Below are 7,168 nucleotides of genomic sequence, written 5' to 3' on the forward strand. Positions count from 1 at the left end.
AGAAAATATGAGAAATGAGACTAAAATTTGGTAGAGTTTTGCTACCTAAAAATTACATACCAAATGTGAAGAAAGTGTCCCTATTTATAGATGGAGAGAAGGACTAAAAAGAAATTAAATAACAATTTGGGGTTTACAAAATAAAAATATTAATAATAAAATATGATTTTGAAAAATCAAATCTTATTATTAATATTAACCTAGCTATTTTGGTGTATGGTCAAAATGCCATTTTTCAAAAGCACCAAAAAAGATGAGCTTTAAAGCTCAAAATGGTAATTTGGCAAGGCCCAATACCCACAAAATATGGGTTGAAAGTGGCTGGTGGCAACTGGTCCATTGACCCATTTTCAGCCAATGGGAAGAAGACACGTGGATAGTAGGCTGGAAAAGGGTGAGCTTGGGTTGGGCTTTCGGAATGGGCTTCAGCTGCATTGGATGGAGTTGCAAAAGAAGGCAAGGCCTTCTTTGGGCCTCAGCTTTCTTGGGCCGCTGGGATGAATGGTCACGTTGTACATAATATGCATATATGCATATATGTGGGTCAATGCAGGTGGAAAGGAGCTGGGATGTGTGGCAGGCGAGGAGCGCGACAAGTGGCTGCTGGAGAGAAGGGAAAGCTTTGGGCCTGTGATGCTTTGGGCCGAATTTCTGGGCTTCAATTTTGCAAATATGTCAATTTCTCCTCCTTTCTTCAACTTTATTTCTTTATTTCTTCTTTCTTTTCTTTATGACAAAATGCATCTTTAATTCCTACAAAATAACAATAAATTAAATTGTAATCAAATATTTTCATTTATAAAATAAATCATATTAATTCCATGAAAATATTAATTAAAACTTAATATATTTTGACAATTAAAATCAACAAATATGCATTTTTGGGCACTAATCAAGCCCTTGTAATCTAATACCACAGATCCATCGAGCCTACTATCGAACCTATCGAGCCCTTTTTATCTATTACCATAGATCCATCGAGCTCTTATCGATCTACCATCGAACCATTCAACCTACCTTATCGAGCCTACTATCGAACCATAATCGAGCTTATCGAGCCCTTTTAATCTAATACCACAGATCCATCGAGCCTACTATCGAACCATTATCAAACCTATCGAGCACTTTTTATCTAATACCACATATCCATCGAGATTTTATCGATCCACCTTCAAACCATTCAAACTACCCTATCGAGCCTACTATCGAACCATAATCGATCCTATCGAGCTAGTTTCATATATTACCATAGATCAATCAAGCTTCTATCGAACCTATCGAGCCACTGGTTCAAACCCAGAAAAATTTCCCACAAAATCGATGAACCCATTCCACAAATCACAGATTCAACAACAATATAAAGCAAATATGGACTTGTGTTCAAGATTTTACCTTTGTTTTTTAAACTTTGAAGGATATATGCACCGTGGGTCTCGGGTTCGACAAAGAAATGCTAGTTCGTCGTGGGTCTCAGGATCAACGGATAAATGGGAGAAGGTGGGGGCTCGACGGAGAAGGTTGGGGCTCGACATTTCGACGGAGAAGGTGGGGGTTCAACGATTTTTTGGGATTTTCGTGAGAATGAGAGAGAGAAACCGAGAATGTATACAGAGAGAAGTGAGAGGTTGAATTTTTTGGGCGTAGAAAAATGAGAAGGGTATTTTGGGTATGAAGGGAAAGTTTAGCATCAATTTGAAAAAGTTAATAGTGTTAAGTTTTTTTTTTTTTTTTTTTTTTTGTAATTGTAGATATTAGTATGTATAAAAAGTGAAATTTCCCTAAGGATTTGAAGATATAATGGGAGGGGTAGGTATGGGAGGATGTTTAGCATTAAATTGAAAAGATTATTAGTGTTAGAATTTTTTGGTAATATTAGGCGTTATTAAGTATCAATAGTGAAATTTCCCTTTTGTTTTTTAATAGAAGAAATTGGGAAGTTTTGTGGTAGGGTAGTTCTTTTTATCCTACTGGTACGGCATACTCCCTATATAGGCACGTGGCGGGGTGATTCAATTTTAGTTTTTTTTCCATGACGGTGTTTATTGTAGTTATAGCTAACTTCCTGTAAATGAGAAATTATGAATAATTTAGCATGCTGAAAACAGAGTTCAAACAGATTATTGCATGCGTACTTATTTTTTTGTACGCGTGTAAAAACAGTTTTTTGAATTCTATTTTTTACTGTAAATTATCCAGAATTTCATGAAAACTTGCAGGTGGTTCGTTATAACTAAAATGAAGACGATCATAAAAAAAAATAGAGCCAAGACGCCCCTTATGTTCATATATGGAGTGTGCCATACTGATAGGGTAAAAAGAGCTACCCTACCATAGACTCGAGTCGAAGAAATAAGCTTCAAATATGTAATTATATATAGTATTTAAAAATAAGTGGATGGCAAAATATCTCCCTAAAATATGTACTTGCCTAATTTTGTTTTTTATGTGAAAAAAATACTTTTTGAACTATTATTATTCATGTCAAAATGATTATTCTCTTACGTTCGTTTTTAAGATAAAATAATACTGATTATTGTGCTACTTGGGCTAGCTCAAGTATTTAAGTATGGGAGAGGAGGGGTTTTAAACCCTAATGTATAAAAAAAATGAATGATTATTGTATATTTAACATTATTGTAGATTTTAATGCATCTACCGTACGTTAGCAATGACCAAATATATATACATATAACCTCTGAAAGATAGAGAGTTCATATATGCTGTACATAGATTATATTTTACATTTTATTTTTTTAATAAGAAAAAGATATTTTACCATTTTTGTTGAGGCCAATACAGAAGTTTGAAACAAAATAATTGCCTTCATTTATTTTTTAGCTTGTACATGGAAATGATTAATGTGTGAAATTGGAACTTTCAGATATTATGCCATTTTGCAGGACTCACCACTAACTCTTACTCTTTATTTCATTGCAAAAAAAGTAGAAGTTATAATGCATATAATATAAATACATATAGAAATAATTTTTCTAATATATACTTTGTCAGATATTATCTGTCATACATTGTGCAAAATTGTTTCCCTTAATAGTTAATACCAAGAAAGGAAAAATGGTGTCCTAGCTAGTTATATAAATAGATATATATGATAGTATATTTCACTGTAACAAACGAATTACTTGTCTCTTTCAATACTCAAGTTTCTAATTTGTTAGACATGGGGAATAAGTATGGAGTTTTTCTCTACTTTTCTCATTTCTTCACCATTTTTATTCTCACTCTTAGCTCTCCGTGCAAAGCCAGTAGTGGTGAAGAGAGAAAGGTAACTTTGTATATTTTCTCTCTGTTTCCAAAACTTTCGTGAGTGCTTATTTTTTCGTACTAACAGTAATAAGACATGTTTGATAAATTTTATCAGAATTTTGTGTTGTATTAATCAAATACAATACTATATGTTTGATAGAGACTTTATTTTGTGTTGTATTATACTACAATGTTGCTAATTTTTAAACAATATAGATTGTATGCTATATAACATTAAAAAAAAACCTAGATTGTATTATGTAGTTTAATTTGTATATTTTATTTGTTGTATTATACAATTTTAGTTTTATTTTTTATTTTTTATATTCTCAAATATATTTATCTTCCACTACAAGAAAATAGGATCTTAATCACTTATTCTTCCCTCACCTTATTTTTTTTTTTTCATCACTTACAAACTTGATATAATTTGTAATTATCAACTTTGTGTTATTTTTAAAATATTAATATGTTTTTTTTGACAAATTAGAACATTAACATTTAATATAATATCAATACACAATTTTAAACAACATAATACATACATAAAAATAATACAATATATACCAAACATTAACGCACCATTTACTGTTATACAACTACTCTTATTTTTAAATATGGATGAAATGCAAATGATATACAGGTCTACATTGTGTACATGGGGGCACTTCAAGATAAGTTATACTCACCAACGGCTCATTATCAAAGTATACTGCAAAGTGTTCTTGAGGGCAGGTATAAATATATATATATATATAAATGTACATAAAATCATGTTACTCTTCACTGAGTTAATTTGTTGTCTTGGATCCATACGTTACAGTTCTGTTTCGAATTCTTTAGTGCGAAGTTACAAGAGGAGTTTCAATGGATTTGCAGCAAAACTTACTGAAAGAGAAAGACTGAAGCTTGCCAGTAAGTATTTTAGCTGTTGAACCTTTTAAAACTATCGAAGTTACTTATAATATTGATTGAATGAAGTAGTATTTCATGAAAGAAAAAATAACATTATTAAGTACCAATTATAATTGTCAGGTATGGATGGCATTGTCTCTGTCTTCCCAAATAAAATATACAAAACTCAAACGACAAGATCTTGGGATTTCATGGGCCTTAGTGAGACAATAAAGCGAAATTCCACTGCGGAGAGTGACATTATAATTGGCGTTATTGACACTGGAATTTGGCCTGAATCAAAGAGCTTTAGTGATGAAGGTTTTGGTCCTCCTCCAAAGAAATGGAAGGGTGCTTGCAATGGAGGAAAAAATTTCACCTGCAATAAGTATATATTTTTCCTTTATTTTACAAATTTCAATTTTGTAGCAAGATAAAGTTGGAGACTAAGGAAAAGAGAAAACACAGTTATTTTAGTCCTTTATTGAAAACTTAATAGATAGGAAAATGACTTTGAGACATAGTTATTGGACTGGTACTAATGGTTTTTAGTGCTCTCAATTTGCAGCAAGGTCATTGGAGCTCGGTACTACAATAGTTCATTCTTTATACAAGATATAAATTCTTCAAGGGACGATGTTGGTCATGGAAGCCATACAGCATCAACAGCTGGTGGGAACATTGTAAGGGGTGCAAGTTTTTATGGCATAGCTAAAGGCAACGCAAGGGGAGGAGTTCCTTCAGCCAGGATTGCTGCATATAAAGTGTGCAACGCTTATGGGTGTGGCGGAGAAGCTATCATGGCAGCTTTTGATGATGCAATTGCTGATGGTGTTGACATTATTACCTTATCCCTTGGACAAGTCAGTCCTGCCGCCTTAGACCATGATGTCATATCCATTTGCACTTTCCATGCGATGGAGAAAGGGATATTGACTACGCACTCTGCTGGAAACACTGGCCCTACTCTTGGATCTGTGTCAAGTGTAGCACCATGGGTGATGACAGTAGCTGCAAGTACCACTGATAGACAAATCTTGGACAAGTTGGTGCTTGGCAATGGAGCCACCATAATTGTATAACATAATGTTGTTTATCTCTAAGTTCTAACACTTGTTTTTACATGATTTGGTTATGATTTTCTTGTCTTTCTTACAGGGGCATTCAGTAAATTCTTTTACATTGAATGGAACATCATTTCCTCTAGGATATGGAAAAAATGTAAAAAATGCATCAAGTTTCTGCTCAGATATGCTGACGGAGTATAGTTTCTGCAAACCATTGATTTATATAACAATCTCAAAATTTCTAATATGAGGTATTTAAATACCAATATCTGAAACAACCATTGTTCTTTTGTTGCATTTTAGGACGTGTGAATCTAGGTGTCTAGACAGTGATTTAGTGAAGGGAAAGATAGTGGTCTGTGATTCTGCAATAGGAGGCAGTGAAGCCTTCAGAGCTGGTGCACTTGGTACAGTTTCACCTCCTAGATGGAATGATGTTTCTTTTGTTGTCCCACTCCCTGCATCAAACTTGATCCAGCAAGACTATAATTCTGTCCTCTCCTACCTAACTTCGACCAAGTATGCATGACTAAGCTTTACAAACTTTCTCACTAGCCAAACAACAATTAAAGGAGAAAAATATTCCTTAACCGATGCAAGAACTTTTATTATAACTTTGCAGAGATCCTCAAGCAACAATATTGAAAAGTGAAGATGTGAAAGATTCTAGAGCTCCTAGAGTTGCATCATTTTCTTCACGCGGGCCAAATTTGATTACACCGGACATTGTGAAGGTTATCATTTTTATGATCCTTCTATAAAGCTTGCTCTTTCTTAAAACTTTGTAATTTAGCACTTTTCTTATATTATTATGCTTCAATACATTGCAGCCGGATATAAGTGCTCCTGGTGTAGATATATTGGCAGCATATTCATATGAAGTCTCACCGTCAGATAACATTCATGACAAGAGGCGTGTAAAGTACAACATCATGTTTGGAACCTCCATGTCTTGCCCCCACGTTGCTGGAGCAGCTGCCTATGTAAAAACATTTCACCCTGACTGGTCTCCATCGGCTATTTAATCTTCTCTTATGACTACAGGTATTACCACTCAAAACCTCTATGTTAAACATCACAACTGTGCATGCTTTTTAAGTTTGATTTCATTATTCTCTCTTTGGTTGTAGCTTGGTTGATGAACAATACCAAAACTTCCAATGGAGAATTTGACTATGGTTCTGGGCATATCAACCCTACACAAGCTATAAATCCTGGCCTTGTGTTTGAAACCAAACAAGAAGACTACATAACTTTTCTCTGCAATAGTGGCTATGATGAGAAGAAAGTTAGGCTTATATCAGGAGATAATAGCACTATTTGCCCCAAAGTCAAAGGATCAACTCTGGATCTCAATTACCCTTCAATGAGTGCTAAAGTTCCATCAAACCAACCATTCAAGATTGAGTTTCACAGAAGAGTTAAGAATGTTGGTTATGCAAACTCCACTTATAAACCTCATATCTTCTCACCATCACCATCTCTAAATATCAAACTATATCCTAAAGAGCTTTCTTTCAAGTCACTGTATGAGGAACAGGCCTTTGGTGTGCTTGTAAGTGGAAGTGGTTTGGCAAGCAATTCTTCAGTGTCTGCATCACTGGTGTGGTCTGATGGCACTCATTATGTTAGGAGTCCAATTGTCTTGCATAACATAGTGGTGGATTAAAATGTGACTATTTCTTCACTTCATTTTGTTATTTCACCAATTTAATGATTGCTTTCGCAACTTATCATTATTATATTTTTGAATAATATCATATATTAAGATGATAATGTAATGTGACAATAATGTTTATCTTAAGTTCTGTTTATCTCTCTTATTGTTCTCATTCCCTATATAAAGTTCATACTTCAGATTAACATAACTTGATAAATAAAATTGTAATTTTGGTCGAACACATGAATGAGAACATACATAATAACATAAATTCTAAAACAAA

The 7,168-nt window shown here is 33.7% G+C and overlaps 1 pseudogene; it reads left to right on the plus strand.

Moving 5' to 3' along the window:
* Nucleotides 1-3,898: 3,898 nt before the first annotated feature.
* LOC133789541 (subtilisin-like protease SBT4.4) lies at nucleotides 3,899-6,947 on the plus strand (annotated as a pseudogene).
* The last annotated feature ends 221 nt before the right edge of the window (nucleotides 6,948-7,168 follow it).

The sequence above is a fragment of the Humulus lupulus genome, chromosome 7 (genome assembly GCF_963169125.1).
Source record: "Humulus lupulus chromosome 7, drHumLupu1.1, whole genome shotgun sequence".
NCBI classification, from domain to species: Eukaryota; Viridiplantae; Streptophyta; class Magnoliopsida; order Rosales; family Cannabaceae; genus Humulus; species Humulus lupulus.